At 46.3% G+C, this 12,748-nt stretch overlaps 1 protein-coding gene across 1 annotated transcript in view; it reads right to left on the reverse strand.

Annotated features, from left to right (window-relative positions):
• Positions 1-671: 671 nt before the first annotated feature.
• Positions 672-12,748, reverse strand: part of atpv0e2 (ATPase H+ transporting V0 subunit e2) — a 553,405-nt gene continuing 541,328 nt past the window's right edge. Inside the window, exon 4 of the mRNA XM_068053104.1 lies at positions 672-685. The gene's annotated coding sequence lies outside the window, so the exon portion shown is untranslated. The remainder of the gene's footprint in view (positions 686-12,748) is intronic.

Genomic DNA, 12,748 nt, shown 5'->3' on the forward strand with positions numbered 1-12,748 from the left:
TAAAGGTGGGGAAGCAGATGGAGAGGCGGAGGGGTTTGGGGAGGGAATTTCAGAGTGTGGGGCAGTGCTGGAGGCATGGCCACCATTGGTGGAGCGAAGGGAGGGGGAACGTACAAGAGGCAAGCGTTGGAAGAATGGGGAGTTCGGGTGGGGGTGGGGGAAGGTGTTTGTGGGTTGAGGGAGATTATTTGGTCACCTGTCCTAATATCTTTCTATGTGGCTTGGTGTTGGATAATGCTCCCCTGAAGTGCCTGGGATGTTTTACTACATCACAGGCACTTTACAAATGCTAGTTGTTGTTGTAGAGATAGGTGGGGCGAGGTCATGAAGGGAACATGAGAATTAGAATTGTAATTTGTAGCTGCTGGGTGACCAGGAGCCAACGCAGGTCAGGAAGCAGAGGAAGTGATGAATGAAGAGTTTAGGATGAGCTGAAGTTTGAGCATTTGGAATAGTCAAATTGGGATGCAACAAAGACATGGATGAGGGGTATCATCAGCAGGTGGGCTGAACAGGAGCAGAGGTGGGTAATGCTACATATGCTTCATATTCCTCAGTCTACACGCAACAGCAAGACTTCACTAAATTGCAGCTGCTACTGAAATAAACCATCTATCACAGTTAAGGTTTGAAAAATAAAAACTACAAATGCTGGAAATACATAGCTGGTCTGGTCAGTCAGCATTTGTAAAGAGAAAGGACAGGTCACAAGATAACATGATCAGCTCAGATGAAGAGGATCCTTCAGCCCACATGACCTCATCCTTCCAGAACACCAAACCCTACTGTCCCCTACTACAGCATCTGGCCGTCTCTTTAGTAAGAAGAGTGTTTGGTTCTCATCAACTCAGCAAAACCAATCCCACTGCTGATCAGCTTCTAGGTGAAGAAATATCCCGGTGGCTTCAGGACCTTCAAACTGTGCCCTCCTGGCCTGGCATAGCTCAAAGAATTAGTTCAGCTATTGCCGCCACCACCACCCCCATCCCCCCCCCCCCCCCCCACCCCCACCCCGCCCCCACTCCTGTCTTATTAAGTATTTTAACTACAGTTCTCTCCGAGATGTCTCTTAGCAATTCATTCATCATCCTCTTGCCTCTGGCTTTACAGGTCGGGTACTTCCTTCCTTAGATCTCTGCCTTCCAGCTGTGGACTGATGTGCTCTGCACTTTCTGTGATTATTGCAAACTGTAGAAAACCTTATTTTGTACAGGATTGGTGTTTGAAAGTACCCAGGAAGGAATGCGGTGTACCTTGGCCCTCTTGCATTCTGCTTCATTATCTTGATGCTGTTTTACTGTTTGAGAAAAGCCTCTTCGGTCTACAAAAACTCGCCAAGCTGCTCCTTGAGGTTTCTTTTTTTGTCAGAAGATCAACGTGAGTTCAGAAACAGCCCTGGCTCGGAGGAGAATGGAGTCTGAGTGCACTTGGCGATAATGTTTTGTGCATTTTCAAAAAGCCATTCTCATGTTTGTCCCAATTTTGTGCCCACAGGCCTTGTTTAGTCTACACTTTTCACGCAATTTGCTGTGATAAGTTAGGCTGATTGCTAATGTAATGTAGCACTGAACATCCATTTCAGCTGCTGTTTATCTGCTGTTTTGACATGTAGTTTATCCAAGCGTTACCTTCAACATTAACTTCACTGCTAATGCAGTGTTTTAGTGATTTGTTTAGCCTCCAATTCCGTTCTTACTGGAAATATTAATTATTAATTGTCTGCAAAGGTGAGATGCGTGTGTGGGTGTTTGTGTGTGTGATGATTAAGCGATTTGATAACTTCCAAAAATGGGCAAGAGATTGTGACGCGGGACAACTCTCCACCCATTGCTGCTGCAGCACATTTGAAGTGATTGCAGAGTGCAGCCAGTTCAGTGACTGCATGCCTGAGCAGGGACACAAAATAGTGAAAGGCTAGCATGAGTTCGAGCTAGACTGCAATACTTAAAGCCAGCCTGCGCCACTTAAAGGGAATGGGCACTTTGGCTGGGGCAGGTGCTGGAAATCATTCTAAAAATGATTTTGACCTGGGAAAGACACAAGAATGGCACAACATGACACAGAGCGAGCTCCAAGACTTTCCGCCACTGCACTAGAGGCCTTGATGCAGGAGGTGGAAAGGAGGAGGGATGTCATCTATCCACATGGAGTGAGGAGGCTCTCCAGACAAACTTAGCGAAGGCAATGGGACTGATAGCTGTGCCCTGAGGACCTGGTTACAGTGCCAAAAGGCATTCAATGACCTCACATGTGCGGTCAAGATCAGTGAATGTATCTTCAAATGTCATATCGCACAAACTGCACCACTGGCCTCACACACTGCTCAGTGCACCACACTCCCATTACTCACCTACCAACAATATCTATCAATCATGACTCACACCTAACATTCATAGTTTCATCTCACCTTCACACACTTAGTACTGTTGGAAGTCTCGCAACCAAATCTCACAGCTTGCACACACTGCCAGCTATTCAACCATGACAGCCACATCACACAAACAGATTACACCATGCTCACTGACACTCTTCCCTCCCTTTTGCAGGACAAGGTGGCGCCCTTAACTTCCCCGTGATTTTCATGAAGTTGCTGCATTTGCAAATACATTTTTCATTAAGCTCCCCACAGAAAGTTAAGTCTAGTAATTAAAAGTGTATCTACCCTTTTTGCAGTGAGATAATTGTTAATGACTGCCAATCAACCTCTGTGGCCCAAAAAGTGAATAATTAAAAAGAGCGGAGTCGCATTCCTTCAGGTTGTGATTTGTTGTTTGAGATTTAATAAATGTCAAATTTTGAATTTAAAAAATTGCATTTCCTTTATTCCCTTTTCCCTCGCTCGCTTTTAATCTGAAGTTTCTTTCCCTTTCTTTAATTCTCTTTCTGTACCTAATTTGACAATGAATTCCCCCACTCTAACTCATCCTCCCTAGCGGCCTTTCCTCTGTTTCTTTCTCAATCCATTAATCTCATTGGTTCAGGAGGTACACAGTTGGTCCCGTTGTTAATAATGTCACAAATGCCCCGTTGACTTCACCGTGCTGTTATCAGTTCACACTTGTGGGGAAACTTCTACTCAGAGAGTGGTGAGAACTTAGAACTTGCTACCACATGGAGTAGTTAAGGTGAGTAGCATAGATGCCTTGAAGGAAAACTAGATAAGTACATGATGGAGAAAGGAATAGTGGGATATTCAGATAGTGTTCGGTGAAGTAGGGAGGCGAAGGAATCAAAGGTTATTGGGGGTAGATGGGAGTGTGGAATTCAAGGCCACAGATCAGCCATGATCTTATTGAAAGGCGGAGCAGGCTAGAGGGGCCGAATGGCCTACTTCTGCTCCTAATTGGTATGCTCATAAGTTGCTCATGTGGAACATAAACATCAGCAATGACCAGTTGGGCCAAATGGGATGTTTCTGCGCTGTAAATTCTATGTGATAAACCTCACTGCCTCTCCACCTCTCTCTCCTCCTTTAAGACACTCCCTAAAACCTACCTCTTCAACCAAGTTTTTGGTCATCTGTCCTAATATCTCTCATGTGGCTCGGTGTCAAATTTTGTTTGATATTGCTTCAGTGAAGCACCTTGGGATCTTTTACTATGTTAATGGTAGAGAAGCAGAGAGGTGCAGAGAGGAAATTCCAGAGCTTAGAACCTCGGCAACTGAAGGCACAGCCGACAATGGTGGAGCAACTGAAATCGGGGATGATCAAGAGGCCAGAACTGGAGGAGCGCTGATATCTTGGAGGGTTGTGGGGTTGGAGGACGTTACAGAGATAGGGTGAGGTGAGGCCATGGCGGGATTTGAAAACCAGGATGAGAATTTTAAAATTGAGAAGCCAATGTAGGTCAGCGAGCACAGTGAACAAGACTTGGTGCAGGTCAGGATGCGGACAGCAGAGTTTTGGATGAGCTCAAGTTTATGTTGGGTGGAAGATGGAAACTGGTCAGGAAACCATTGGAATAGTTAAGTCTAGAGGTAACATAGGCACGGATGAGGGTTTCAGCAGCAGATAAGCTGAGGCAGGAGTGGAACATACAGTTTGTGAACTTGATTTCAATAAGTATGGTAATTTGCAGTGTGGCACTAGAAAGTGACCCTCAGAAGTTGGCAAAGTGTTGTTAAAAACACAACTTATTCACTGATGTCCTTCAAAGAGAAAAACCTGCCACCCCAACCCAGACTGGACTGCATGTGCCTCCAATGCTGCACTATGTGATAGACTCTTAGGGCTGAATTTTACCAGCCCCTCGACGTTGGGGGTCGTGGTGGGGGAGGCCCATAAAATTCTGCCGGGAAAGGCCTGCCTCGACCCCCGATGTCGAGAAGGCCCCGTCGCATATTTTTGGCAATGATGGGACCTCGGTGCGGTCCCCCCCCCACCGCTTGGCAGCGGAACCCCAATTACCACATGTAAAGTGCCACTTACTTTTCCTGATTATGCATCCCGCTGCCTGCCACTTCACACTTCCGCATTTTACATTGAATGGGCGTGCCGTCACGTGCCGTGCCATTCATGAAAATAAAAGCTGATGGGACATCAGAAGCAGGAGTACTCGACAGTGAAGGTAAGTCCAGATGTACAGGGGTCTCAACTCTGCATACTTGAAGGGAGGGGGTAATATAAGAGTCTGAACTCTGCATACTGGAAGGCAGGTGGGAGGGGGGGTGAGACTACTGGAGGCAAAGTTCTGTAGGCATGAAGGAAAGTATTGCATATCCTCCCTCCATAAACAGTGTACACTCTGCGCCATTGTACACTTGTGTGTGTGAAGGAGCAGTGGCAGTCTAGTCACCTGTGTGTGGGGAGGGTGCCAGAACCGGCAGGAGTGTAAAGGTTACCTGGCTGGTGGGGGCAATCGATGCAGCTGGTAGAATCTTCATGTGGTCATGCTGTGCAACCCTTAATAAGAGCAAAGATGGGCGATGCCAAACCAAGCCACATAGTTGATCCATGAAAGTGCCTGATGTATCCATCAACAACAATGCCTGCCCTGTTAGGAGCCTTCGATTAAGTGAAGGAAACAACTCTATTTATCACATGGAAATGGGTATGTCTCATCCTAGATTGTGTGATCTGCTAATCCTGAGGATCCATATGCGCTGGAGGCAAAATCAACAGACAGGTGCAGTCCACGGAGAGGTCCCCCAGTCACGAGCAGCAGCCCCCAAGGGGAGTGCCACCATTACAGGTCGCTGTGCATCTACAGGCCCCACATGACAGGCCAGCGGATGTCAGAGCACCAGTATCAGAGGCGATTGCGCATGTAGAGAGTGTGGTGACACGTCTCTGTGCCTTGCTCAATGATGGCCTGCAGCCTATGAGCTTCGGTGGACATCCCATGCCTTTGATCCTCATAGTGGCAGTGGTTCTCAAGCCTGATGTATATGCAGCTTTTCTGGGGCCCACCGGTGACCTTTGTGGGGTCACACAGCATTGCACCGCTGCAGCAAGGCGGCCACCGATGCCCTGCACTGGAGGGCCACTGAGTATGTCCGATTCAGGACAGACTCTCACAGCCAGGCCCAGAGGGCCATCGGTTTCAACACTATTGCCGGATGATAGACTGCACCCAAGTGGGCATCAGGGCTCCCGCCAGGCTACCACCTACAGACGTTACCATTAAAGGATTCCTCTCAATCTAGGTGCAACTGGTATGTGATCACCAGAGATGCTTCATGCAGATCTGTGCCCGCTTCTCAGGCAGCTGCCATGACACCTGGGTCCTGCGCCAGTCCCGGCTGCCACCGCTGTTCACTGAACTGGCTCAGATCGAGGGCTGGCTTCTTGGAGACAAGGGCTATCCATTGCAGACATGGTTCTTGACACCAGTGAGAGACTCAACCACTGCTGCAGAGGAGAGATATAACGCCAACCACTGAGCTACAAGAGCCACCATTCAGCAGGTGGGTGGCATGCTGAAAACGCGCTTCCAATGCGTGGATAAATAGGGTGATGCTCTGTACTAAGAGCCGAAAAGGCCAGCTCCTTTTTTTTTGCTGCTCCCTGTGCTCTGCACACCTACCCACCCAATGGGGGCCAGACCTGGCATGATGAGGGCGCTGAGGACCTACAACAGGAAAGGTGCATGGGAGGGCAAATGGCACCCAGGCTTTGCATGCAGGGCTAGCAGTGAGCTAGGGATGTACGGCAGTGGCTTATCAGACAAAGGCTGTCTGCTCCATAGGAACCGACTGGAGCTCTGCAAGCCGCACATCACCCTCGCTCACCTGATGTGCACCAGTCCACATCTGCAGCATCTCTGTGTAAACCATTAGAGGCAGCAGCTGACTGAGCCAATGTCCATGTCACTGCATCCGTGGAGATGCTCATGAGTAATGGTGGCATGGCAATGATGCTATTGCATACGTTAGCTTTCCTGAAGGGCCAACGGTGCAAAGGGATGTGACATTGGCACTACATGCTGGTACACATCATTCACAGAGAGAAAAGGACACACATGTTGGTGAAGAACATATAGTGAAAGACTTATTTACATTGCTGTGACACCCGTGCATTCCCATTTGTGCCTGACTAGAGGAAGGCTGATGATCTGATTGCCGTTTGGCTGTGGATGACTTTGGCCATTGACCTCTGCACGCACGAGGCCTGGAGGGCCCCAGCTGGCTGGGGGAATGATCGTTCATCCTCTTCCGACATTGGACCCTTTGACACCGGATGGCCCCTTGGCTACTCACCTCCCCTGCCACCTCCAGCCAGGCTGCCTTGGTCAGGAAAGAGGGCCGCTTCTTACCATCGCTGGGGAAAAGGACGTCCTGCTTTGCCCGCTCAGCCTGGAGGAGAGTAAGCAGGGAGGCATCCTTGCTCTGTGGCCACCTAGAGTACCCATCTGCCATCTTCAGTTTTTGGTGTGGTCCTTTAAATGCGAAGGTGACTCCACAGGGTAACTGCTCTAACTTCTGTTTTTTCTTGCACATGTCTGAAAACCAATGCAGGACTAGTGAGGAAATCTGTGCTGTTGTCATTGTTTTTCATCTATTACACATTGACGCATGTTCACAAACACTTTGCTTCTGCTGCAGCTGATCATAATTATTAATGTAATATTTCTAGTTGGCAATGCAGCTAGAATATGAACATATTTTCCTGCTTCTTTACAAAGATTGTTTAATTGCAATTACATGTCTTTTCACATAACGGTTAGCACAGAAATGAATACAGGTTCCAAATGAATATTAATTAGTCTGCGGCTTTTCACAGTCAGATGATTAGATAGTATGTAGATAGTCTTCAATTACGGTTTTATTTCTGTTGTGTGTTTGCCTTTTATGGTATATTTAAGTCTCATGTCCTGGTATGTGCATCACGGATGCTCCACAGTGAATCCACCCGCAGCTCCAGCTCCGTAATGCGGGTAAACAGTAGCTACAGATGAATACACCTCCTGCACACATGGTCGTCAGAGATACTGGAAGCTTCCCTGATTTCCCACATAGCGCAGAAGGAGCATATCACAGGGCTGAGCTCTCCTGCAATGACTTACCCTCAGATTAATTCGTTACTCCCTTAATTAAAAAATAGTGCAAAAGGCTTAAAGGGGGAGGAATTCTTAAAATGCATACAGGAGAGCTTTATGAGCCAGTACGTAGGAGGTGCTACAAGAGAAGGGGCAGTACTGGACCTAATCCTAGAGAATGAAGCTGGACAAGTGGTAGAATTATCAGTGGGGGAGCATTTCGGGGATAGTGACCATAACTCTGTAAGATTTAAGGTAGTTATGGAAAAGGACAAAGACAGGCCAGAAATAAAGGTACTGAATTGGGGGAAGGCAGATTTCAATTTGATAAAACAGGATCTGGCCAAAGTGGACTGGGAGCAGCTACTTGTAGGAAAGTCTACATCAGGCCAGTGGGAGTCATTCAAAGAGGAAATAGTGAGGGTTCTGAGCCAACATGTCCCCGTTAAGGTGAAGGGTAGGACCAACATGTCCAGGGAACCCTGGATGTCAAAGGATATAGAGTATTGGATCAGGAAAAAATGGAGACTTATGGCAGATTCGGAGCGCTGAAAGCAGCAGAGGCATTAAAGGAGTTTCGAAAGTGTAGGGGGGTACTTAAAAAAGCAATTCGGAGAGCGAAGAGGGGATATGAAAAAACATTGGCGGGCAAGATAAAGCAACATCCTTAACGCATTTTATAAGTATATTAGGGCAAGAGGATAACCAGGGAAAGAGTAGGGCCCATTAGGGACCAAAGTGGCAATCTGTGTGTGGAGCCGGAGGACATAGGTGTGGTTTTAAATTACTACTTTTAACCTGTTTTCGCTGTGGAGAGTGACAATGCAGGTGTAGAGATCAGGGAGGGGGATTGCGATATACTTTAACATATTAACATTAAAAGGGAGGAAGTATTACATGTTTTAGCGGGCATAAAAGTGGATAAATCCCTAGGCCCAGATGAGACGTATCCCAGGCTGTTATGTGAGGCAAGGGAGGTGATAGCAGGGGCTCTGACACAAATTTTCAGATCCTCTCTGGCCACAGGAGAGGTGCCAGAGGACTGGAGGACAGCGAATGTGGTACCATTATTCAAGAAAGGTAGTAGGGATAGACCAGGTAATTACAGGCCGGTGAGTCTAACATCAATGGTTGGGAAACTATTGGAAAAAGTTCTGAGGGACAGGATTAATTTCCACTTGGAGAGGCAGGGAATAATCAGGGACAGTCAGCATGGCTTTGTCAGGGTGAGATCGTGTCAAACTAACTTGATTGAATTTTTTGAGGAGGTGACTAGATGTGTAGATGAGGGTAAAGCAGTTGATGTAGTCTACATGGACTTCAGTAAGGCTTTTGATAAGGTTCCGCATGGGAGATTGGTTAAGAAGGTAAGAGCCCATGGGATCCAGGGCAATTTGGGAAATTGGATCCAAAATTGGCTTAGTGGCAGGAAACAGAGGGTAATGGTCGAGGGATACCACAGGGATCGGTGCCGGGACCCTTGCTGTTTGTAGTGTACATTAATGATTTAGACGTGAATATAGGAGGCATGATAAGTAAGTTCGCAGATGACACGAAAATTGGAGGAAAGCCTTAGATTACAGGACTATATAGATGGGCTGGTAAGATGGGCGGAGCTGTGGTAAATGGAATTTAATCCTGAGAAGTGTGAGGTGATGCATTTTGGGAGGACTAACAAGGCAAGGGAATATACAATGGATGGTAGGACCCTAGGGAGTACAGAGGATCAGAGGGACCTTTGGTGTACTTGTCCATAGATCACTGAAGGCAGCAGCACAGGTAGATAAGATAGTTAGGAAAGCATATGCAATACTTGCTTTTATTAGCCGAGGCATAGAATATAAGAGCAGAGAGATTATGATGAAGCTGTATAAAACGCTAGTTAGGCCACAGCTGGAGTACTGTGTACAGTTCTGGGCACCACACTATAGGAAGGATGTGATTGCACTGGAGAGGGTGCAGAGGAGATTCACCGGGATGTTGCCTGGGCTGGACCATTTCAGCTATGAAGAGAAACTGAAAAGGCTAGGATAATTTTCCTTAGAACAGAGAAGGATGAGGGGGGATATGATTGAGGTATACAAAATTATGAGGGGCATTAATAGGCTAGATGGGAAGAGACTTTTTCCCTTAGCGGAGGGGTCAATAACCAGGGGGCATAGGTTTAAGGTGAGGGGATTTGAGGAAAATAATTTTCACCCAGAGGGTGGTTGGAATCTGGAACACACTGCCTGAAGGGGTGGTAGAGGCAGGAACCCTCACAACATTTAAGAAGTATTTAGATGAGCACTTGAAATGCCATAACATACAAGGCTACGGGCCAAGTGCTGGAAAATGGGACTAGAATAGATAGGTGCTTGATGGCCGGCACAGACATGATGGGCCGAAAGGCCTGTTTCTGTGCTGTATAACTCTATGACTCTAAATCATTCTGCTGTCAAATCTTGCTTTTCCATTCTTGGGTTTAACAGTATATAGAGCCCAATATAGGCCCATTTCTGAATAAAGTGTGTGACTGGTCTCTCCAGGCATTCTTACAAGGGCTGCCATGTGCATCCAAATCTACTGGTCCTCTGTTAGGGAGGTAAAAAGCCAAACAAGCCTCCCTGCCCACGTCTGACTGTGCAGAATCTTCTCATAAAATAGAGAATGAGGAACATTGCTGGAAATTTGACAGAAGACAAACAGGTTAGAGGGGAATGCTGTTCCTTCATCATTGCTGGGTCAAAGTAGGGAACTCTCTCCCTAACAGCACTGTGGGAGTACCTTCACCTCCCGGACTGCAGCAGTTCAAGAAAGTGAATCAACACCACTTTCTCAAGGGCAAATAAGGAAGGGCAATAAATGCTGGCCTTGCCAGCGCTGACTCTGGTCTCTTCAGTCTGCTGTTTCTGTCAATTTTAGTCAACAAAAGTTGGAGCGATGCTGTGCGTGTTGGGAGCATCAGATGGGGTCAATCTGGAGTAAATTGGATTCTCTCTTGTACACCTACTGATCACAAAGCAATGCTGGCAACTGGCCAGGTAGGTGATGCACCAGGAGTTAAAAGTCTTTAAGATGTTTCAGTGTGCTTTATAGCCAATGGAGTACTTTTTGAAGTGTAACATGGAAAACACAGCAGCCAATTTGTGCAGAACAAAGTCTCATGGGATCCTTTCTATCCACCTGAGAGAGTAGATGAGGCCTCAGGTTAATGTCTCCTCTGAAAATGGCACCCCCAACAGCACTCACTCACTATTACACTGGGAGCATTAGTCTTGATTATCTATTCAACTGTAATGTTCTATGTTCTATAATAGTGTAGGTCAGATGGTTTCACAGGTCGGCGCAACATCGAGGGCTGAAGGGCCTGTACTGCGCTGTAATGTTCTATGTTCTATGTTCACTGGAATAGGAATTGAACTACACAACCTTCTAACTCAGAGGCAAGAGTGCTCCCCTCTGAGCCACAGTAGTCTTGCAATCAAGCGAAAAGAAAGAGAAGTGGAAAGAAGGATGAACTTCTCATCAGATTTATTTCAAATCTATGTACTTTGACCATCACTAAGATGGTAGTTTCAGGACCCCCAATGTGTCTATACTTCTGCTTGCTGTGTCATGGGGTTTTGCAAGAATTTGACCACTTAATTCCCTCAACATTGAATTCTCCATTGAGTCACCCTATTGCACGAAGTGCAGGGGAAGAGAAGAATCCATGGCCAATATCCAGGCCACCCTCTCTCACCTCCTAGAAACTGGTTACTGAGGGCTATTGTTGGGTGTCTGAGGAGAGATCACCCACATTGCCTTCTCCCTCAGTGCCACGCAGAGATCTAGAGAGGGGAAACACTTCCAAAGGAGCTACCAAAGGTGATGGACTGGCTTGCGTTTGATATTCTCTTCTGAGGCCAGAGTTTTCATGTCTTTCCATCTGTCTGCAAATCCTGACTTACACTCAAACAGCACTGACACACAGTCCTCTTGATCTGATCTGTACATGTTTAGCCTGAAGGGAAGCAACCCTCATGTTGAGAAATGGAAAGATCAGATGGAAACCCAACAAACTGGCATTATCTAAGCAACAGTAAAGTTACTTTGTTACAATTCACATAAACACAGATAAACATCATCAACAAATTTAAAGCCCCTCGGTTGTCCACTTTTCAGTTTCCGTACAGCAGCAGATGTTAGTGTGCGCAGGGCAGCAATGGGCTGATTTAAGTTCATTACTGTTTTATGATCCATGTAGACATGACCCTTAAATCACAGCGCCCTTGACTACTGAAGACAGTAACGGAAATTATGGAGAGGCATATTTAGATAATGACCAGATAATTTGTCAGTAATCTTGGGTCGGAGATAAATATTGGCCAGGGCACTGTGGAGAACTGCACTGCTCTTCTTTGAATATTGCACTGGGGTCTTTTATGTTACCCTGAAAGGGTAGGCGGGGCCTTGATTTAACATTTCATCTGAGAGACGTCATTTCCAACATTGAAAATAAGACAATGGAATGAGAAATTGTCATTCTTCCCAGAAAGCCACAGACAATTTACCCTATCATGGACTCTATATCATCCATTAACACCTCCTTGAGGGAAAGTTGTCTATAATGATTCCCTGATTCCTGAAGCTAATCAGCGTAAATCTCCCTCAACATCAGAGGTGAAAAGCTGAGGCTCACACTGCAGGGCAGCATCAAGGCTGAAAAGAGTTGATAGAGATCAAGATAAATCATGCAGCAGTGGTTATATTATTTTTAAAAGCCTGTGATTGCAGTATGCAGAGAAGGAGTTCCAATGTTTTGCGATCCTAAAGTAGAAGGTGGTGCAATGAGATAAAAACAGAATGTTCTGGAAATGCTCAGCAGGTCTGGCAGCATCTGTGGAGAGAGAAGCAGAGTTAACATTTCAGCTCGATGACCTGTGCAATGATTTTTAGTTCCAACACGGTGAGGATGTAGCAAGGAGTGTGTAGGTATGTCACACTTGGAACTTAAGAGGAACAGAACAACACATTTCACAGAAACAATGATCACAATGGTTTTAATAAAACAAAGCTAACACCCAATCTCTAAGATCAAAGAACAAGAGTACGTCCTGTCCGCAATATCTGTTGTAAAAAATATTACTTCTATAGCGTTTATTCCATGATCCTGCAGTCCCAACCAGGAGGAGAGGAAGCTAGGAAAAGGTGGAGGGGTAGCTCTGTTAATTAATGATGGTATTAGTGCAATAGAGAGGGATGGCCTGGAAACCAGGATGTAGAAGCAGTTTGGGTAGAGATGAGAA

The sequence above is a fragment of the Heterodontus francisci genome, chromosome 20 (assembly GCF_036365525.1).
Source record: "Heterodontus francisci isolate sHetFra1 chromosome 20, sHetFra1.hap1, whole genome shotgun sequence".
Lineage (NCBI taxonomy): Eukaryota > Metazoa > Chordata > Chondrichthyes > Heterodontiformes > Heterodontidae > Heterodontus > Heterodontus francisci.